The 23568-nt window shown below is 44.9% G+C and overlaps 1 pseudogene; it reads right to left on the reverse strand.

Moving 5' to 3' along the window:
• Window positions 1-17632: 17632 nt before the first annotated feature.
• Window positions 17633-19382, reverse strand: LOC146619393 (uncharacterized; annotated as a pseudogene).
• Window positions 19383-23568: the final 4186 nt, after the last annotated feature.

Raw genomic sequence — 23568 nt, forward strand, 5'->3', positions numbered from 1 at the left:
AGTTCACTCAGAAGCACTGTTACGTTGTTCTACCAAATCTTGTTACACATTCCTGTGTATATTTTTCAACTTTAAATAAATGTGTTTGAAAATGTGTTTTAATGCTATGTGAGAGTGTAACATGGAGACATGACCACTTTGTTTTGTAGTTCTGTTCTTTCAATATCAGCACTTTCTTTTATTAAGGTGCTGCTTAATAAAGAGTACATGAGCTGTTTAATCACTGGTATGCTTAATTTTAACCCTCCAAAATCTAGAAAAGAAAGTTAACCGCCAGGTTAATTCTGAATAAAGTAAAATAACGTAAATAAATTAAAAATATAATAATTTAACATTATAATAACTAAAAGCGACATTTTTAGTGAATCTATATCTTTCTTAACCCCCCTAGTTCACAAAGCCTTAAAGTTTACTCTTCGGGCGCCCCTCATCCGCTGTTTTTTTCCGCCAAAATTATCCACACCCACTGCCGCGCTATGCATTCTGGGATATGTTGGGCCACGAAGTCTACACCGCCACATCCTTAAAATTCAGGAAAATGAAGGACGCATTTGAGGGCCGGATTTCGAGCAGCCTTCGAAGTGGGACAGCCTTCGTCGCGTCGCTGTGACGTAATCGGCCTTAAAATGCGGCCTTTAAGGCTGCAGACCCTGAATTGGGAAACAGCCATAGCCTAACATATGAAACAGGAAAAGACGGCCGTGTAATCCCTTTATTTCCCTTGAGAGAGAAATGGATCTGAAACCACAGAAATCAGAGTGTTTGCAGAGTGCAGACACACAGATAATGAAGACATGCTGCTCGGAAATGTTAGATACAGATAAAAATGGTGTGTGTGTGTGTGTGTGTGTGTGTGTACTGAGCCCAACTGCCTCAGTAATTATGGACCTTATAGTCCTTACAAACACTGTTTCACTAACTTCAGTAAACATTTTACATACATATGTCAATGCTGTGTAATTTACAGCAAACGCCGTGAACGCAGCGGTGCACGAGCCACTGCAGTGGAGCTCACGTACAGCTTTGTGGGCTCAAAATGTGGTTAGAAATATTTTGTACTTCTACTTTTGTATGTGTAAAAAGAATTTGTATGTGTGTAAAAAAGATTTGTATGTGGACTTAGCCAAAAAAAAAAACCCGTGTGAATCTCTGCAAGTTACTGTCACGGTCCTGGGTCTCCTGACCCAGCGTTTTTAGTTCTTTGTGATTTTCGTATTATTGTACTTGTGTGTGACCTATTCTATGGCTTCTAGTTTTGATCCCTTGCCCTTCATGTCTCCCTGTGTGCCCCTCTGTGTATCTGTGAGCCCTCGTCTCTCCTTATGTTTTATTCCATGCTTCCCCTGCCCATTATGTCTAAGTTCTCCCCGTGCTCTCTTCCCCCTGTGTGCCCTCTATGTATTTATGAGCCCTCGTCCCCTTTCGTGTTTATTCCATGTCTCCCCTGCCTGTTACGTTGGTGTTCTACTCGTGCTCTCTCTCCTCCTGTACTTCCTGTTTCACCTCTCCCGTCAGTGTTCAGTTCACCCCGCCCTGTCTCGTTATGATTATCAGTGTCACCTGTGTTCCCCGTGTGTTCCCACTTCCCTCGTTAACCCTCTGTGTATTTCTGTCTGCGTCTCCCTCTGTTCAGTGTGACGTCGTCCCTCATGTTGTGTGGATCTCCCTGTGTCTCTTCGCGTATGTTAGTTTACTTTTCCCAGTTTAGTTTTGTATTTCCTATGTTCGGCCATTCCAGCATTAAAGCTGTGATTTTGAGTTCATCCCCGTGTCTGTGAGTTTTGCGTTTGGGTCCTCCTCCTGCCTGCCACACAGCCGAGCCTTGACAGTACGACGTCACCAGATATGGACCCAGCAGACTTACCCGGGGAGAGCGATCTGATACGTGTCCAACGCCTAGTCGAGTGGATAACTCACACTTCCAATACAAGGGCCAAGATTGTGGGGATAAATGCTATCGAAGCAATCCTCAAAGGAAATTCTCATCTCCGCCAGGTCAGTGGATGTTTGGACCTATTGGCCAATTTGAATAACGCCCGGGAGGCGGCGCGAACTCGGGAAATATCAGACTTGGCCCAGCAGCAACAGACAACAGCCACCCTGGAGCAGCCGCGTCAGTTTCACCGGCCGGATGTGGTTTTTCCCGGCCCTTTGGAGCCATCTGCGGGGAAAAAGAAACGGCATTCACGCCGCCGACGCGCCACCCCACAGCCGGACATTCAGCCTTCTAATTCACCTGTTGTGCTACCAGAAGCTCAGTCGGCTCCCTCGCAGCCCGTCCCAGCTCAGTTAGCTCCCTCGCAGCCCGTCCCAGCTCAGCCAGCTCCCTCGCAGCCCGTCCCAGCTCAGCCAGCTCCCTCGCAGCCCGTCCCAGCTCAGCCAGCTCCCTCGCAGCCCGTCCCAGCTCCGTTAGCTCCCTCGCAGCCCTTCACAGCTCAGTTAGCTCCCTCGCCGCCACCCGCAGCTCAGTTAGCTCCCTCGCCGCCACCTTTAGCACAGTCACCCACTCAACCACCAGCACCACAACCATCACTACCTCTAGTTCATTCCCCTGTGAAGTCATTAACTCCACCACCTACTCCACTCTCACCACAACCGTCACTACACCCAGCCACTCAGGCTGCTACTCAGTCCGTCATTCAACCCATAGCCCCGCCGTTACCATACCCTGTAGCTGAGCCGCTAGCCGTCCGACCCACAGCCACTTCAGCCACCCCTTCACCCGTTACACCTCCACTACAACCATCACTGCAGTCTCCAGTGTCCCCAGTGCAGTCTCCAGTGTCCCCAGTGCAGTCTCCAGTGTCCCCAGTGCAGTCTCCAGTGTCCCCAGTGCAGTCTCCAGTGTCCCCAGTGCAGTCTCCAGTCCCCTGTGCAGTCATTTACTTCTCCACCGTTAGCAGCTCAGGTCCCCGTGTGTCCAGCAGCTCAGGTCCCCGTGTGTCCAGCAGCTCAGGTCCCCGTGTGTCCAGCAGCTCAGCTCGCACCTGAACCTTTGGCCCAGTTCCCCGTAGCAGTGCGGTTTTCTAGCCAGCTTAACATTGAGCCCGGGGTCCTAATCCTCTCTGGCTCTACATCAGCTCCTGCTGGAAGCTCGGATGAGCTCATCCAGGACTCCGCGGCTCCCACGCCGCCATCTACCTCGTCCGCTGGGGGTTCCAGTGAGCCCGGCCAGCACCTCCCTGTCTCCGCTGGAGGGTCCGAGAGGCCCGTTCAGCCTCCTGTCTCCGCTGGAGGGTCCGAGGGGCCCGTTCAGCCTCCTGTCTCCGCTGGAGGGTCCGAGGGGCCCGTTCAGCCTCCTGTCTCCGCTGGAGGGTCCGAGGGGCCCGTTCAGCCTCCTGTCTCCGCTGGAGGGTCCGAGGGGCCCGTTCAGCCTCACGCCGCATCAGCTGGAGGGCCCGAGGAGCCTGTCCAGCCGCCATCTGCGACCGCCTCGTCATCACCTGGCCCGGCTACATCCGCCTGTGCTTCTGCTACGCCTGGCCCGGCCTCAGCCTCTGCAACCTCGCCTGGCCCGGCCTCAGCCTCTGCAACCTCGCCTGGCCCGGCCTCAGCCTCTGCAACCTCGCCTGGCCCGGCCTCAGCCTCTGCAACCTCGCCTGGCCCGGCCTCAGCCTCTGCAACCTCGCCTGGCCCGGCCTCAGCCTCTGCAACCTCGCCTGGCCCGGCCTCCGAGCCTTCGTCTGCTGCAGCCTCTTCAGAGCCTTCGTCTGCCGCTGCCTCCTCTTCAGAGCCTTCGTCTGCCGCAGCCTCCTCTTCAGAGCCTTCGTCTGCCGCAGCCTCCTCTTCAGAGCCTTCGTCTGCCGCAGCCTCCTCTTCAGAGCCTTCGTCTGCCGCGGCATCCTCATCAGAGCCTTCGTCTGCCCCGGCATCCTCATCAGAGCCTTCGTCTGCCCCGGCATCCTCATCAGCTGCCTCGTCTGCCCCAGCATCCTCATCAGCTGCCTCGTCTGCCCCAGCATCCTCATCAGCTGCCTCGTCTGCCCCAGCATCCTCATCAGCTGCCTCGTCTGCCCCAGCATCCTCATCAGCTGCCTCGTCTGCCCCAGCATCCTCATCAGCTGCCTCGTCTGGTCCAGCATCCTCATCAGCTGCCTCGTCTGGTCCAGCATCCTCATCAGCTGCCTCGTCTGGCCTTGCGCCCACCGGGCCATGGCCGGCACGCCTGGGACTGGAGGGCCGCCGCTGCCTTCCGCGCGGTCGGCCTCCTGAACTGCTCCGTCGTCTCCTTCGCCGCCGCCGCTGCCTTCCGCGCGGTCGGCCTCCTGAACTGCTCCGTCGTCTCCTTCGCCGCCGCCGCTGCCTTCCGCGCGGTCGGCCTCCTGAACTGCTCCGTCGTCTCCTTCGCCGCCGCCGCTGCCTTCCGCGCGGCCGGCCTCCTGAACTGTTTCCGCGTCGCCGCCGTTGCCTTGCGCACGGCCGGCCTCCTGAACTGTTTCCGCGTCGCCGCCGTTGCCTTGCGCACGGCCGGCCTCCTGAACTGTTTCCGCGTCGCCGCCGTTGCCTTGCGCACGGTCGGCCTCCTGAACTGTTTCCGCGTCTCCGCCGTTGCCTTCCGCACGGTCGGCCCCCTGAACTGCTCTGTGTTTTGGGTTGTTTTCTTGGGCTCCGGTGTTTTCTGTGCTCTTTGTTTTCTGTTCCGAGCCCTCCGTCCTGGGCCCCCGCCGCCCGCCCTGGGTTGTTTTCTGCTTGGTTTTGTTTTTCTGTGTTTGGGCTGTCTGGAGCCAGCCCTTGAGGGGGGGGTACTGTCACGGTCCTGGGTCTCCTGACCCAGCGTTTTTAGTTCTTTGTGATTTTCGTATTATTGTACTTGTGTGTGACCTATTCTATGGCTTCTAGTTTTGATCCCTTGCCCTTCATGTCTCCCTGTGTGCCCCTCTGTGTATCTGTGAGCCCTCGTCTCTCCTTATGTTTTATTCCATGCTTCCCCTGCCCATTATGTCTAAGTTCTCCCCGTGCTCTCTTCCCCCTGTGTGCCCTCTATGTATTTATGAGCCCTCGTCCCCTTTCGTGTTTATTCCATGTCTCCCCTGCCTGTTACGTTGGTGTTCTACTCGTGCTCTCTCTCCTCCTGTACTTCCTGTTTCACCTCTCCCGTCAGTGTTCAGTTCACCCCGCCCTGTCTCGTTATGATTATCAGTGTCACCTGTGTTCCCCGTGTGTTCCCACTTCCCTCGTTAACCCTCTGTGTATTTCTGTCTGCGTCTCCCTCTGTTCAGTGTGACGTCGTCCCTCATGTTGTGTGGATCTCCCTGTGTCTCTTCGCGTATGTTAGTTTACTTTTCCCAGTTTAGTTTTGTATTTCCTATGTTCGGCCATTCCAGCATTAAAGCTGTGATTTTGAGTTCATCCCCGTGTCTGTGAGTTTTGCGTTTGGGTCCTCCTCCTGCCTGCCACACAGCCGAGCCTTGACAGTTACAAGTACGAATTTTGACCCTATTTTTCTTCCTTTCATCTGATTGGTCAATGTCATGTCAATCACAAATGTAACAATCCAATCAGAGAACAGATGGGTTTGGCTGTCGGAGGGGAGCTTTTTTGAACTGCAGGTTATTACTCTATAATATTACTTACTCTAATATTACTAATAATAATTATTAGTAATATTAATTATTAATTATCTAATAATATACTAATCTAATATTACTTACACCGCACTTTACAGTTATTTATTTGTAAAAAAATTTTTGATTGATTGAATCTTTATTTTGAACATGTTGAAAAAGTACAACAAAATAGAATTAAAAGAGACAAATGAACAAAGCAAAACAAAAGGAAAACGAGCAACCACAACTCCAAATAACGTTCATGTTCAAAAAGGAGCAGGAAGAAGCATAAGCTTATTTAATCCCACCCCTTTTCCACTATCTAGTATCAATAGACTACAGAAATACCTCCTTGCAATTACATTATATGTCATGTGTATTTATTTATTTTTTTAATATATATACATATATGTTTCTATCTATCCATACATATGTATACACACATACGCACATATACACATTTTCAATAACCCCATTAACACCTCAAGGATACACAACCCATACCAACATACCCGTGCACCTGCACACACATGAAAATATTAGACAAGAACACCCTATCAAATCTCTACCTTTTCCCTGTACCCTGTAAAAACCATATCCTTAAACCGCTTTTTAAACTGTGCCATGCTCAGACATTGCTTCATATCTTTACTTAGTCTGTTCCACAGCTTCACTCCACACACAGAGATGCAAAAACTTTTTAATGTTGTACGGATACGAGGATGTTTTAAATTTAATTCCCCCCTCAAATTGTATCCCCGTTCCCTTTTAGAAAACATTTTTAGAATATTGTCAGGAAGCAGGTTATTTATTGCTTTATATATAATTTGTGCTGTGAGAAAATGAACCAGATCTGTGAATTTTAGAATTTTTGATTTTAATCTTTAATTTTAGTGGATGTTTGGAATCATGTATGATTTTTGTTCCACTTCTCACATGTTTACCACTTTGTGTTGGTCTTTCACGTGAAATTCCAATAAAATTGATTCATGTTTGCGGCTGTAATGTGACAAAATGTGGAAGAGTTTAAGGGGGCCGAAACACTTTTGCAAGCCACTGTAAGGAGCTTGGAAAGAAAAGCATCTGGCATCAGGACATCCAGATGTTTTTCTTCTCTACAAAGGTGTATTAAAAAAAAGAACAGCAAATTATAATATTACAGCGGATGTGTGACCTTAAAGGTTTCTGGCTGAAAAAAGGTCACTGATCAAACTGATTCTTGCTCACAAAAAACATTTTAATCAGATTCTCTGGAGGAAAATTTGAAAACATTTCCTCCTAACTTCTCAGTATTCACTTATCAGCATTCAGTCAAACGTTCATTTACGGGTGTAGTTAAAAAACTGCTAATAACTGACTTTCCACAGCAGTTGTTTGGTCGGACACAGTGAGAGATGTAATCTGTTACTCTTCATGTGAGAAAGAAGGTGTCTCTGAGATGTACTAATAGTGTGTTAGTTCCAAATAGTAAATTAGTGAATGTATTTCATGGCAGTTTGATTATTCTGGGACAAACAGTGCAGTCTTCCTCAAAGCATCACTGTGAATATAATCATATAATGTTAAAAATATAATAACAGTCTTTTTATTATTGGTCAATGAAATAAATATTCAGCCCTTCAAAGGTGACTGACCTGCTTCAACAGCCAAAATCACATATTTCTGGAAGGTCCACTCACTGGTTATTCAGCATGCCAGGCTGCAGTTACACCATGCAGACAAAAGAGCACTCGGAGCAAGTTAAAGGAAAGTTTATTCAAAAGTAGAAGTCTGGGAATGGAGACAGAGGAGTTCACTTAAATCTGTCATCATGAAACGGAAGCAATCAAATCTGCCTAAATCTGACACTCAAAGGTAGAGTTGGATGTCTCGAGACCGGTCTCAAGACCACTTTTACGTGGTCTTGGTCTCGTCTTGGTCTCGACGGACTTTTGTCTTGGTCTCGGTCTTGGTCTCGACGGACTTTGGTCTTGGTCTTGTCTTGGTCTCGCTGTTTCGGTCCTGCGTTCTCAAATCGACATAGTGTTCGGGAGATTTGGAGTCAACCATCAGCGGAGCGGGGGGGTGGCTTACTGGGCTTAAGCCCGGGTCATTTTTTCAGAAGCATGGGGTCTTTTGGAGTGTAATTTGTTAGTTAGATGCCTGACTGACAACTGTATAAAACAAGAACAACACACGAAGCACAGAGCGCACCGTCGTAAATTCCCCCTAATTTTGGTATGATCCGAGCTCAGGCACTAGGCGACTGAGCACAGCACCCATGTGAGCGAGGGGGGAGAAGCTGCTGCCTGCGAGTTTGCTGCAGACTAGTGATGGGATTTCCGGCTCTTTTTAGAGATCCGGCTCTTTCGGTTCGGCTCACTAAAAAGAGCCGGCTCTTTCGGCTCCGAACCGGCTCTTCAGGTTGTTTTGTTGCTTTAATTAATTTATTATTAACAATAATATAAAATTATGCACAAAAGGAATTACTAACGTAAAAACAAGTGGTTTTATTTATATATGTTTATATATAAATATATGCGGTGGCCCCTAGAGACAAAACACGTACAAACTCCAAAACACATTTCTAGCATGAACTGAACTTCCAAAGCAGAGCTACTAGATCACTTAAATTACACAATTGAAAGCATGTGTGTATTGTTTGTATATTTATACACAGGCACTCATATATATATTCAAATAATTTAAAAAAAAGTTCATTTACCTGTTATTACCACACACCAAATCCGGTCGTTGGTACTTGCTGGCTTGTGTAGCCACAAGATAACAAAGGCTCAACACTGCGCCCAGCATCCTGGAGCACTTCTGTTGTCTTTTGTACGTGTTTTGAGTTTTTATGTGCTTCTGAGTTTTTATATGCTTCTGAGTTTTTACGTGCTTCGGAGTTTGTACGTGTTTTTACGTGTTTTTGGAGTTTTTACGTGTTTTGGAGTTTGTACGTGTTTTGGAGTTTGTACATGCTTCAGAGTTCGTACGTGATTTGAAGTTTGTATGTGCTTTGTCTCTAGGGGCCACCGTAAATATACTTTTATTTATTCACTCCACATAAAATGTAATAAATAAATCATATAATACAAAAATCAACTATTCACATTTCAAGTTTTAACTATTTAAATTTTCAGCTTTTTCCTTTCACAAATTTAAAGTGAAAAGAACACAAAACACTGCAAACCACAACACAATTAAATATAAATTATAATATGAAAACTAAAAGAACATGCATATTCTCTGTCATATGGACCTGCATGAATAAACTTTCTCAATCCTTTATCATCTGCAACCGAAAATAGTTGTGGATGATTACTATACCTTTCTAATGTTGTTGTCCCTGCCTCTCTTTCTCTCTCTCTGGCTCTGTTCCTGTGCTACTGAGTGTAACTACCGCCCCTCCCCCCTCTGCCCAGCGTAAAGCACAAGGCTCGCGTGCAGAGTGAAGCGGAAAAAAAGTGCGAGAGAGAGGCTGAGAGAAAGAAAGAAAAAAAAAAACCCACGTGACGGCTCGCGATAAGGAGCCGGCTCGCGTCGTTCACGTCAAAGAGTCGGCTCTAAGAGCCATTTCGTTCGCGAACGACCCATCACTACTGCAGACAGAGGAGAGCTTAAGTTTGACCAGGTACCAAAGCAAATCATTCGTACTGAACTAATAATGTAAATATGACGGTGTATCACAAAAGATTGATATCAAACTTATCACTTGGTTGCGTTACTTGCTCTTCGAGTGAATCAACAAATGGATAAATAAAAAGCCGAACAGCAATGCTGATTTTTTAGAGAGTCTTAGCTTACATTTCATATTTTCAGTTGTTTCCCTCCACGGCTAAACAAACTCTCTAAATCGGTTTCAGTTGTGTACTGATGTACACAACAATGGACATACGGAGCTTCTTTCAAAGAAAAAACTCAGGTAGATGTTATTTTATATATTATGCTTTGGATGTTGTTCAGTATATCTATGCAAAACAGGAGGAATTTCAATACACAGCAGTATATTCACAGTTGAAACCAGATATTTACATACACTTTATGGAGAAAACATAAAAACTTTTTTTTACTGTTAAACATCAATTTAGAGTAAACTTTTGTTTTAGATAAATAAATGTTGAAATATCTTTTGAATTAGTGAAATGTCGGAATAAAAAGAGGGAGCTGTCTATTTTAATCACTTTCATCAAATGTAGGAGTACATGTACACTAAGTTTATTGTTAATTAATAAGAAACTCCAGACGATTCGATTCTGAGCTGAAGAAGCTTCTGATAGGTTAGTAGAGTCCATGTGAGTAAATTGGTGGCACAGCTGTGGATGCATATAAGGCAAAACACAGAGCCTGTTTCTTTGACATGGGAAAATCAAGACATGTCAACCAAAACATCAGGAAAAGAATTGTGGAGCTCCATAAGTGTGGCTCAATTTTGAATACAATTTGGTGCCATTTGCAATTAAGAAATACAGATAGTTTCTCTCTTTACTCTTAAAGTTAACAAATATGTTTTTTATATTTATCAATCTAAAAAAATAAACATTTAGTCTGATTTGATGTTACAATTAAAAAAGTGTTTGTGTTTTTATCTGAAGAGTACATAAATATCTGGTTTCAACTGTATATTTGATGTTGGTGTTTAGCTTGTCAGCACAAAGAGGGAGAGAGAGAGGAGCAGAGAGGGAGAGAGAGGAATAGAGAGGGAGAGAGAGAGGAGCAGAGAGGGAGAGAGAGGAACAGAGAGGGAGAGAGAGAGAGGAGCAGAGAGGGAGAGAGAGGAATAGAGAGGGAGAGAGAGAGGAGCAGAGAGGGAGAGAGAGGAACAGAGAGGGAGAGAGAGGAACAGAGAGGGAGAGAGAGAGAGGAGCAGAGAGGGAGAGAGAGAGGAGCAGAGAGGGAGAGAGAGAGGAGCAGAGAGGGAGAGAGAGAGGAGGAACAGAGAGAGAGAGAGAGGAGCAGAGAGGGAGAGAGAGAGGAAGAGCAGAGAGGGAGAGAGAGGAGCAGAGAGGGAGAGAGAGAATGACGACAGAACAGAGATGAACAAGAGCAGGTGAGACACACATGTTAGTCAAATGGTTGTTTGCCAAAACTCATCAGAACATGTACCTAGTGTTTCTTTTTAGATACCATTTGTTACTTTTCAAATTCTATATTTATTAAGTTATGCAGGCTTGTTTGCACAACAAGGCTAAATAATTATATAAACTTTTCTCAATCTAAATATTGTACTTTGGTAGAATTAAAAAATAAGTGTAGTGCAGGTCTATGATGATTTTTAGTGCTACTATCATCTAGTTCTGATTCTGGTTCTGTCTTGGTTACTGTTGTAGTCCTGTTTTAATTCCGGATCAGTTCTGAGTCTGGTTGAATTGGGGTTTAGTCCCTGTGTCTTGATACAGGCCCGACTTTGTTCTGCCTTGCTGCTTAATTAAAAAACTAGTTTAAGGTGTCCTGCATATGTATATAGAATAGCATCTGGCTGCAGTTTAAAGACTTTTTTTGTCTCGGTCTCGGTCTTGGTCTTGTCTTGGTCTCGATACCCTCTGGTCTTGGTCTTGTCTTGGTCTCGGATTAGGCGGTCTTGACTACAAGTCTACTCAAAGGTAAACTGGATACCTGGCTGACCATCACGTTCACGACCAGGTGAGGACGGATCAAAGATCAGGAGTCGATTTCAGGCTTGGGCTTGCTTTCATCATATTAGTCCAATCCAATCCAACTTTATTTATAGAGTACGTTAAAACCAAAATGGTTGAATAAAGTGCTTTCCATCACAAAAACTGAGATAATAGTAAAAAAAAACAAACATAAACAGACAAAGAAAGTGAAATAACAATAAAATAAATACATAAATGAAAAAAAGATTTAAAAATTAAATGCTTAAATATATTAAATATTAAAACTAGTGCTGTCAGTGTTAATCTTGTTAAAATGACGTTAACGCCACGCGGCAAATCTCCGTTAGTGAATTAACGCAGATCGTGTGGTTGTTTGCTGACAACAGAAAAAAAACATCAAAGGAGAAAAGTTGCATCTAAGAACACGTTTTTTTCTTACTGATGCTCATTAGTGAAACACAAAGACATTAGACAAAAATGAAACTTTAGACCCTCTCTTCCCCCAACAGAAGTCAAAAGGATCTTCCAGGAATAGTGACACTATTTTCTGGAGAAGTGATTGGTCAGTACGTCATGATTTCATACCTGCTGATGTCTAATCTGGAACCTAACCGGCACCAGCAGAGTAAAAGACACTTAACAGCTAAATTGAATCAAGCATAAAAACATTTTAGGCATCAAGACAAGTCATATTATCTGTGAATTTCCCTTTTTGTGATTGGTCAGATGCTGCCAACACCTCCCTTTCCTTGTGAAGGTGCATGAGAAACCCTGGATTAACTTTGCTAACCAGCGGTTATCCTGATCACGACTGTTAGTGTAAGTGAATCCAGATGATGGAAAGAAAACCTGGGCATGCTGAAATCACTTCGTAGTATGTGCCCCAGGGTTCAAAGGCCATCCAGTCGCACCATAACAAGAACATGGGAACACTAATGTTGTTTCTCCTTTTACAGTCATAATCTGCATTCATGAATGTTAAAAATGATTTTATTAGAAATGTATTTTGAAACAGAAGAGGTGTTTCAGTTAAGATAACACAGAACTACTTCAGTGATAGTGGACGAGATCTTTCCACTGCTGTGCAGTCCAGATGTACAGCTCACAGACTGATGGCAACCTCTCAGAAAACACGAGTTACAGTAGTAGTGATAAACAGTGAGACAAAGATCCTCTGCTGAAGCAGAAAAGGTTTAATATATTTCCTATGTAACCTGCAGGGGTGATTCTCAAGTCTGTTGGAGCCCAGGCAAAAAGGGACAGGGACACCTGACAGCCCAGTGTGCCCAGCAGAGCTGACATGACGGCTGTTTCAACTGAATCACACACTCTGCTTGCCAGAGGTGAGTGAGTGGAGTCATGTGGGGTTCCTTTAGGGAAGTCAGGTCCAGCGTACTGCCACTGCAGATTCTGCACATTATCGCTGCTGTAGACTCAAATTGTGCTAACAGTGCATTGTGGGTTGTGTTGTATCCGAATCTGCTGGCTGGCATCTTTTTCTCAATCCTGCCAAACTCCGCCCCTTTCATGTAAGCGTGCAGGGAAGACCCTGTGTTAGAGAACTGATAACAAACTCTGTGTGACAGTTTATCCTGATTACAAACGTTAGGGTACGTGAATCCAGATGATGGAAAGATAGCCCGGGTCTGTTGATGAGTCTCCACTTAAACACTGACGTTGTTTGTGTTTCCTGGAGTCCCGTCAGTCCTGTAAACCAGCGTCCCCAACCTTTTTTGTGCCACGGACCTACAATATTCTCAAGGACCGGCCTTTAAGGTGTCGAGGATAAATACAACAAAATAAAACCAGTACCGCTGCCAAAACAAGAAGAGTTATTCAAAACACATGGGAAAAGACCCAGGGAAACAGAGTTAATGATTAAAAAAGATTTAAAAAAATAATGCTTAAAAATTCAAAGTTTTTCATTAAAATATTTTAATTAAAATAAAATATTTTAAAAAAAAATTTAAACTCTACCACCAAAAATCAAAAAATAAAAATAATAATAAATGATGATAACATGTATTTATTATGTTGCTCTTTGTTTGATTTCTCTTCTGTTTTTTTTCTCCATACAGGTGATCCAGGTGTTTTGTTTGTTTTTCTTTTTGTTCCTTCCCCCCTTTCTCATCATCTCTTCTCCCCTCTGTTTTTCTTTCTCTCCCTCTTTCTTTCATTCTTTCCTTCTCCCTGTCCTTTCCCCCAGTCATGTCTGTCCCGTCTGTAACAACTGATAATAAAATAAAATAAATAAACAATTATAATAAAGGTCAATCAAATGGACCAACATGGCATCTTTCTCGGCCTTCAAACAACAATTCTGATGGCTAAAGATCCAAATGGGACAGGCAAATAAATAAATAAATAAATAAATGATGATAACCATGTGCAGCTTCTCTCGTCTTCCATTTTTCCCTGATGTGTTTCACTCAACATCAGACACGTGTTAAAGTGTGTTGGCTGCATATTAAGTTCAAAATGCTGATGAGCTCTGATCCAGTTGACTGATATACTCTGCTCTACATCCTGCACTGAAATATGAGGATTGTGTGTTTATTAAAATTAAAAATCATCACGAAGTCATTGACAGAAGAACATCAACATTCAGCCTGTTAAATTATATTTAGATATTTTTATTTCAGAAATGATTCCTAATAAAAATGGAGAATATAAAAACACAATCAAAGCAGTAAAGTCCATATTATGAAGTGTTTGCTGTATCAGACAATCATGTTTATTCACAACAATGAAAACAATATAGTGCAGATAAACATGGTGCTGTAATGAATCTGCTCTTAAACACAATAACAAAATACATTTTCCAAGAGAGATGATAATGATTCACATCAGCGTGAAGAACGAATACATTTACAACTGGTTTCTAACATTTCTTATAGATCGAACTGATCACTGATAGAAACAGAAGAATATTCAAAATGATACTCTGAGAGATACATGAATGAGATATGGATAAACATCAAATCACATAAAACAAAAAGCACAAAATCACTATAACTGAAATAAAATATGAGCAGAAATATAGAAGAATTAAGTCAAAAGATAGAAAAAGGCAAAATGTTTAAAATATATAATCACATAAGAGACTGAACCGTCCAGTCAGGTCACAGATTCATATCTACAATAATATTTTTCTTTGTTTTTGTTTGGATTTAATCACTTCTATGTATTATTATTATTATTATTATTATTATTATTATTATTATTATTATTATTATTATTATTATAAGCATATTAAGTGTGTGTTTGTGCTGAAAGCTGCTCTCCTCTCCTGGTTTTCTGTATCACACAGACCACAACAACACAAAGCATCACCTGCAGACCGCTGAGCAGTATCCACCTGACTCTGTAGAAGGTCGAGTAAACCCCAAAGGGCTCTCTGTGGATCAGAACAAATGATTCTGCTGACACACACTCATACTCTGACTTAAAACCTGTACACATATACTCTCCTGCATCTTCCAGTGAGACATTAGAGATTATCAAGCTGTCATCGGAACAAGTGATTCTATTGTCACTGCAGAACTCAATATCGTACACAATTTTGCCTTCTGTTTGGATCAACTTAATGAACATAAAGCCCGAAGTACTATTTTCCCAATCATCAGAGCATCTCATAGTGACTTCATCTCCCTCTGAGAAAACCTTTACTGCAGGTGGACCAAATTTAGGGCACACCAAAAGCCAGTACGAATGTATTACTTTTTCACCTACACAGCTGTAGATACCTGAATCATTTAACGTTAGTGATGGAAGTACCAGCGAGAAGTTTTGACCAAGTTCTTGATCAATAATGTCGGGAACTGCATCCATCCACCAAACTGGGGGCTGGTCATGAATGGGGTCCATGAAGGGACACTCCAGCACAGCTGTGTCTCCCTCTGAAGCATAACGTAGCTTTGTATGTTTGGTCAAACGTACAGAGTAAGTGCTCACACACTGCTGTTGGTTCATTAACAGGCAGATGTAAGACGTTGGTTGTGTGTTGACATGAAGAAGTGATGTGTTTGTCACCTGCAGGAAACTTTCTTGGACTTTATTCACCTTCAAAATTCTGTCTTCGAAACTACTCAGCCCGGCTTGTTGTTGCCACTCCCCGTAATGTCTGATCCAACGCACCGTCAGATTCTCACCTGCTCCTTTACATTGTACGTCTACAGTAGCATCAGAAGCTATGATAGATTCTTCCCCCTTTACTGTCTTACACACAGTCAGGCTGATGTTTCTCTCATATGTCACGCTGCCCTGAGTCCAGCACACATCTTGGTACAGTCCAGAGTCTGAGTGGGTCAGGTTGTTGAGAGTAAATGAAGGAGAACCATGAAATGTCTCAGGAAATGAGCGTCGTCCTGTCAGGTCTTCATGTACTGTGAAGTTTCTGTTCCAGGGGTCAGAGATGTTCCACAGGACCAGAGTATCTTCACCAACACGTCTGGAGGTGATGCAGGAGCTGTTTCGATCTGGGAGCTTGAACTGTAAAGAGCCTCCTTCTTTTCTTATGGCGATAAATTCATCTGCATGAATGTTGCTGATGAGAGTGAACAGCAGGGAGAAGCAGAGCTGTGCGACTGCAGCCATCCTGCTCAGAGGTCTCCTGGTGAGTGTCGTACAAGCACTGACACTGCTCGCTTCATGAGCTTCCTGTTTGTGGTTGGAGGAGGAACGCCACTTCTTTATCACATCATCAAGGAACACTTTGAAGCATTTGGCTCGATATCACGCCGTATATCTGCTTTCACTCTTCACAGGTCAAAGTGTGGACACAGTTTTTTTTTATACTTCGTTGCATGGGTCCAGGGGTATCAAACATGTGGTCTGGAGCACAGAACCGGCCAGTCACAGTGTCCAATCTGAACCATTACAAGTGAGATAATGTCAGCTTTACCACACAGCCATGAATATTTATAAAAATGTAAAAGTCCTTTTTAAACTACAGGGAGTGCAGAATTATTAGGCAAATGAGTATTTTGTCCACATCATCCTCTTCATGCATGTTGTCTTACTCCAAGCTGTATAGGCTCGAAAGCCTACTACCAATTAACTCATTCACTGCCATTGACGTCTATAGACGTCAATTGAAAAACTTACGTTGACTGCCATTGACGTCTATAGACGTCAATTACGTTTTTCAATGGGAGGGGCCAGAATACAACCTCGGGCAGCTTGTCAGTGAATTTTATTTTTTCATATATTTGTAAATAAATTGTTTTGATAAAACATAACCTTTCTCAGTGTTATTTCTGTTTTATAGAAGTGAAGAACTATTTTATATGTTAGAGGTGTCACAAAGCAAGAAATATTAGTGTCAAAGGCACTTTTCTGCTTGAAATGTATTTTTCACAAAAAGCTCGTTTTCTCCCTTTTTTTGGTCAAAACAGGCATTTTTGGTGGAACCCACCTCTCTTCTACAGCTGATTACTAAAGAATGGAAAATGGTAGAAACAAGCTTTTTTTTTGGATGAAAGAAGAGAGTCTGTTCTTCATTTTGGTAGGTTCAGCGTTTATATGATCATAACACACAGTTTTCTGTGGCTCTTCAAAAATGAGTAAAAATGCTCAAAAACCCTGGCAGTGGGGAGTTACCTGATTTGAAAATGGCTGGCAGTGAATGAGTTAAGCATATTAGGTGATGTGCATCTCTGTAATGAGAAGGGGTGTGGTCTAATGACATCAACACCCTATATCAGGTGTGCATAATTGTTAGGCAAAGTCCTTTCCTTTGGCAAAATGGGTCAAAAGAAGGACTTGACAGGCTCAGAAAAGTCAAAAATTGTGAGATTGTCAGGTTAAGGCTGTGTGCAGGTAGGAGTGGAAGTAGAAGGTCCCAAAGTGCAGACACTCGGAGGCGGAAAGTGGCTCAAAACTCAGCTGTTATTGCTTGATGGCAAAAAGTGGCAAAATGTAACAGAAATCCAAAATCCAAATAAACTTACATGACCAGGCAAACGGACCACACAGCATAAATGAGAGTAGATCACGACACAGACACAAAGAAACACGGGGCTTAAATACACAGAGGGAGCAATCAGGGAATGGGTAACAGGAGGGAAACACAGCTGGGGCAAATCAGGCCTAACGAGACAAGGGGAAGCCAAACCAGACACATTAACATCAGACATGGACTTTCAAAGTAAAACAGGAAACATAATACAGACTCACAGGCAGGCACTATAACAAAGGGAACAAAGACGTGGGACCAGGGCAGACATAGACACTGACTGGATGTGGGGATACAGCAGACAGGAGAGACAGCAACTATGGAACACAGACAGAAAACCAGAACACTAAAACTCTAAACAAACCCCACCCAGAGAACCTAAACTAAGAATGATCCTAAAACCCATAAAGCAAAGCTAGAATATAATGAAATAACAAAATCAAAGAACCAAAAACACAAAACACTGGGTCAACGACCCAGGGACCCTAACAGTACCCCCCCCCCCTTAAGGGCTGGCTTCCAGACAGCCCAAATCAGAACACCAAAAACAAAAAACAACCCAACCAGGGCGGGCGGTGGGGGAAGCAGGACGGAGGGCACGAAACAAATGATACACATCGAGCCATAAACCAAAACACAGGGAACAAAGTCCAAAACAACAGCACTAAGGCCCAGGATCAGTCCAAAAGCAAACAAACAAAAGAGCCCATGAAAGGCGCAGAGGCCCAGGCAACAGTCTCGAAAAAGTTCAGGGGGGCGGCCCGGAGGCTGATGGCACAACAGTCCAAATCCGGGATGGTCAGGGGGGCGGCCCGGAGGCTGACGGTCCAAGAGCCCAGAAAACAGTTCAGGAGGCCGGGCAGGTGGGAGGCACCGGCGGAGCAGATCAGGAGGCCGGCCGGGCGGGAGGCACCGGCGGCAACCGAGCAGATCAGGAGGCCGGGCGGGCGGGAGGCACCAGCGGCGACCGAGCAGATCAGGAGGCCGGCCGGGCGAGAGGCACCGGCGGCGACGTAGTTCAGGGGGCTGTCCATGACGGCGGCGTAGTTCAGGGAGCCGGCCATGATGGCAACGACGTCCAGTCATCGGCCGGACCGGACGTACAGGACAAGCAGGCCGGACGGGACGGAAGGAACGTGCAGTCCGAGCAGGCCGGACGGGACGTGCAGGACCAGACAGCATGGGGACCTCAGGCGCAGACGAAGCGAGACCGAGCGAGGCTGGACCAGGAAACGCAGAGGCTGAGGCTGGACTAGGCGGAGCTGCAGAGGCTGGACCAGGCGGGGCTGAAGACTCGGAGGCTGGACCAGGCGGAGCTGCAGAGGCTGAGGCTGGACCAGGCGGAGCTGCAGAGGCTGGACCAGGCGGAGCTGAAGACTCGGAGGCTGGACCAGGCGGAGCTGAAGCTGAAGACTCGGAGGCTGGACCAGGCGGAGCTGCAGAGGCTGGACCAGGCGAGGCGGAAGCAGATGCTGCGGGCGGTGTGGATGTTGAGGTTGCAGGCAGTGGAGCCGGTGGTGGCTGAATGGCCTCGCCAGAACCGTCAACAGACACTGGGATGTGCTGGCTGGGTCCTCCCGGACCCCCAGCTGAAGAGGCAAGAGGCTGAACGGGCCCCTCGGACCCTCCAGCGGAGACAGGAGGCTGAACGGGCCCCTCGGACCCCCCAGCGGAGACAGGAGGCTGAACGGGCCCCTCGGACCCCCCAGCGGAGACAGGAGGCTGAACGGGCCCCTTGGACCCTCCAGCGGGAACAGACGGCTGAAGCGGTCCCTCGGACCCTCCAGCGGAGGCAGGTTGCTGAACGGATGACCGAGGAGAGGAGTGACGGTGGCGTCGCTTCCTTCTAGACGAGGGAACAGGAACCGGTGGAGAAATGGAGACCTCATCCTCTGACCACATGGCCGCCAGGAAAAAGGCAGGCGAATGGACAGGCGAACAAGGTCCCGGCTGGTGTGAGGAAGGAGAGGCAGTCTGAGGTAGCGACGAGGCAGGTGGTGAGTGTGCGTTGTCCTGGGGTGGCGGTAAAGAAGTGGAGGTGGAGGTAGAGAGAGCAAGCTCGCCAGCCCTGACTTGCTCCCTCCAGGCAGCTATGGAGCTGCCCAGCACAGTGTCCATAGAAAGCTGAGTAAGCCGAGGGTTGCTCCGAATGATGGCATCTACAGCGCTTAGCCCAACGGCCATGGTCCTCAAATCATTGGCCTGAGCAATGCGGTCAAGGAGCTTAATCATCCGCTCCATCTCAGCGTTGAATCCAAAAGCTGAAAAGTCTGCGGGGTCCATGTTCTGGTCGTGATCTTCTGTCAGGTTAAGGCTGTGTGCAGGTAGGAGTGGAAGTAGAAGGACCCAAAGTGCAGACACTCGGAGGCGGAAAGTGGCTCAAAACTCAGCTGTTATTGCTGGATGGCAAAAAAGTGGCAAAATGTAACAGAAATCCAAAATCCAAATAAACTTACATGACCAGGCAAACGGACCACACAGCATAAATGAGAGTAGATCACGACACAGACACAAAGAAACACGCGGCTTAAATACACAGAGGGAGCAATCAGGGAATGGGTAACAGGAGGGAAACACAGCTGGGGCAAATCAGGCCTAACGAGACAAGGGGAAGCAAAACCAGACACATTAACATCAGACATGGACTTTCAAAACCAGAACACTAAAACTCTAACCAAACCCCACCCAGAGAACCTAAACTAAGAATGATCCTAAAACCCATAAAGCAAAGCTAGAATATAATGAAATAACAAAATCAAAGAACCAAAAACACAAAACACTGGGTCAACGACCCAGGGACCCTAACAGAGATATCTTGCAGAGGGATGCAGCAGTCTCAAAATTGCAAAGCTTCTGAAGCGTGATCATCGAACAATCAAGCGTTTCATTCAAAATAGTCAACAGGGTCTCAAGAAGCGTGTGGAAAAACCAAGGCGCAAAATAACTGCCCATGAACTGAGAAAAGTCAAGCGTGCAGCTGCCAAGATGCCACTTGCCACCAGTTTGGCCATATTTCAGAGCTGCAACATCACTGGAGTGCCCAAAAGCACAAAGTGTGCAATACTCAGAGACATGGCCAAGGTAAGAAAGGCTGAAAGACGACCACCACTGAACAAGACACACAAGCTGAAACGTCAAGACTGGGCCAAGAAATATCTCACGACTGATTTTTCTAAGGTTTTATGGACTGATGAAATGAGAGTGAGTCTATGGGCCAGATGGATGGGCCCGTGGCTGGATTGGTAAAGGGCAGAGAGCTCCAGTCCGACTCAGACGCCAGCAAGGTGGAGGTGGAGTACTGGTTTGGGCTGGTATCATCAAAGATGAGCTTGTGGGGCCTTTTCGGGTTGAGGATGGAGTCAAGCTCAACTCCCAGTCCTACTGCCAGTTTCTGGAAGACACCTTCTTCAAGCAGTGGTGCAGGAAGAAGTCTGCATCCTTCAAGAACAACATGATTTTCATGCAGGACAATGCTCCATCACACGCGTCCAAGTACTCCACAGCGTGGCTGGCAAGAAAGGGTATAAAAGAAGACAAACTAATGACATGGCCTCCTTGTTCACCTGATCTGAACCCCATTGAGAACCTGTGGTCCATCATCAAATGTGAGATTTACAAGGAGGGAAAACAGTACACCTCTCTGAACAGTGTCTGGGAGGCTGTGGTTGCTGCTGCACGCAATGTTGATGGTGAACAGATCAAAACACTGACAGAATCCATGGATGGCAGGCTTTTGAGTGTCCTTGCAAAGAAAGGTGGCTATATTGGTCGCTGATTTGTTTTTGTTTTGTTTTTGAATGTCAGAAATGTATATTTGTGAATGTGGAGATGTTATATTGGTTTCACTGGTAAAAATAAATAATTGAAATGGGTATATATTTGTTCTTTGTTGAGTTGCCTAATAATTATGCACAGTAATAGTCACCTGCACACACAGATATCCCCCTAAAATAGCTAAAACTAAAAACAAACTAAAAACTACTTCCAAAAACATTCAGCTTTGATATTAATGAGTTTTTTGGGTTCATTGAGAACATGGTTGTTGTTCAATAATAAAATTATTCCTCAAAAATACAACTTGCCTAATAATTCTGCACTCCCTGTAATTAAAACTTTTTGAATAGTTTTTTAGTTTCAAAACCAAATAAAAAATGTTGTTTCTTATGTGATCCTTCATAAAGCATCACATATTTTCCAACATAATTCAGGGTTTGGTTTGGTCTAAGTAAGCAGAGAAGTCCAGCCATCCAGTTTTCATGCAGATGTTTACATAACGCTCATCATCTGATGATGAAACTTACTTTGCACCCAAGCAGCCCAACCAGAAATTGAAAGTGTACATGCATCAAGGGACGGAGCGCATCCCGTCAATAGTTCCAAAGTGCAATCGAGGCTAATCCCATGATCTTCTTATTTTCTTGTAGACCGAAGTTGAAAATCTGGCAGTATTTATTTTTGTGATTTTTTTTCCACTCTCAGCCGTCCTTCTCCTGTATTTGGGTCTGTTTGTTAATTTATTTCAATCATGTAAACAATATACAGGTACATTTAGCAAAGAAAATTAGAGAAAAAAATACTATACAAAATAAAGTTAATACATTTCAATATTGCTTCTGTTCTGATTCATTTATATGTCGAAAGGGAGAGGGAAGAAGTACACACTTATTTAATCCCACCCCTTTGCCATAAGTTATCCGTCAACATTTAGTCAGCTTCCTTACTGATATAATCTGTAATAAAAAATAGTGAACAGATTTCTGATATAATATAATTTATTTTCATTCAGAAATTTATTTTCACTGACTCTTTCAATATCAACACCATTTAGTTTAATCTTAGCATTGTATTTAAAGTACTATTTCCAAATAACATAATTTTAGTTTTATTCAAATTTAATGATAATTTGTTTTTATCAAGCCTGTAGTTTATGAAATGGTGTTTGTTGCCAGATTTGTATAGAGGTATAACTTTTGCTATTTTCATTCTGTCTGGAAATCGACCAGTTTGAAATGATAAATTACAGATGTACGTAAACGGTTTTATAACAGCCTTACTATATCTTTTAACCACTCTCATATCAATATCAATTGGGTTCCGGCTTGAGTGAACGCTGGCGCGCCTGGCTACCGCTACTCACTGGTACATTTTCGATTATTTGGATTCAGATTTGAATGAACAGGGACATTCACACTCAGGACCAGATCGATCTCTGCCAGGGATTGATTTGCAACGCTTGTCCTCAACATCTGCTATTTCAGCTGAATGTGCTCTTACGTCGTCTTCTCAGTGAGCTGCACTAGCTTAACTGTTTGAACTATTTTAGCCTACCTGTTCGTCGCTCCGGCTGGCTCGGCTCCTTTTCCTCCACATAATCGACTCTTGGTGGCGCTGTCACTTGGTGTTCGCTCGCTCTGCGGTAGAGTATCACTCCCTGTTCCTGCTCAAACACAGTGGTGTTTCTGAGTAGCTTATTTGCTTAGCAATTTAATTAACAACTTTTAAATACATTCTTTTTCATAGTATAATCTTCACGTGCTTCATCCGAAGCACACTTTCTGTGTACTCACTACCTAATTTATAGCCAAAGTATTCACTCACTGTCTCTGTACTGTTTCGCTAGCTTAGCTTAGCTCGTAGCCGACTCGTTAGCACCATGGCTACTTCACCTGTCCCTCCTGCACTTTCTTGCTCATTGTGTCAGATGTTTAGTTACTCCTCAGCCTCCTTTAGCAATAATGATATCTGTAACAAATGTAGCATATTTGCAGCTCTGGAGGCCAGGATTACTGAATTGGAGACTCGGCTTCGCACCCTTCATTCACCCATAGCTATCCAGGCCCCTGAAGCTGGTGCAGCCGAAGATAGCGTAGGCCCCGCTAGCTGTTCCCCGGCAGACCCCAAGCAGCTGGGGAAAGAGGGCGGCTGGGTGACAGTGAGGAGGAAGCATAGTCCTAAACAGAAGCCCCAGGTACACCACCAACCCGTTCATGTGTCTAACCGTTTTTCCCCACTCGGAGACACACCCGCCGGGGGTCAAACTCTGGTAATTGGTGATTCTGTTCTCAGACATGTGAAGCTAGAGACACCGGCAACCATAGTCAATTGTCTTCCAGGGGCCAGAGCAGGCGACATTGAAGGAAATTTAAAACTGCTGGCTAAGGGTAAACGTAAATTCAGTAAGATCATAATTCACGTCGGCAGTAATGACAGCCGGTTACGCCAATCGGCGGTCACTAAAATCAATATTGAATCGGTGTGCAACTTTGCCAAAACAATGTCGGACTCTGTAGTTTTCTCTGGTCCCCTCCCCAATCAGACCAGGAGCAACATGTTTAGCCGCATGTTCTCCTTAAATTGCTGGCTGTCTGAGTGGTGTCCCAGAAACGATGTGGGCTTCATAGATAATTGGCAAACCTTCTGGAGGAAACCTGGTCTTGTTAGGAGAGACGGCATCCATCCCACTTTGGAT

This window comes from Diplotaxodon limnothrissa, linkage group LG14 (assembly GCF_057381915.1).
Source record: "Diplotaxodon limnothrissa isolate DT_005_m linkage group LG14, D_limnothrissa_male_GT1.1, whole genome shotgun sequence".
Taxonomy (NCBI): Eukaryota; Metazoa; Chordata; class Actinopteri; order Cichliformes; family Cichlidae; genus Diplotaxodon; species Diplotaxodon limnothrissa.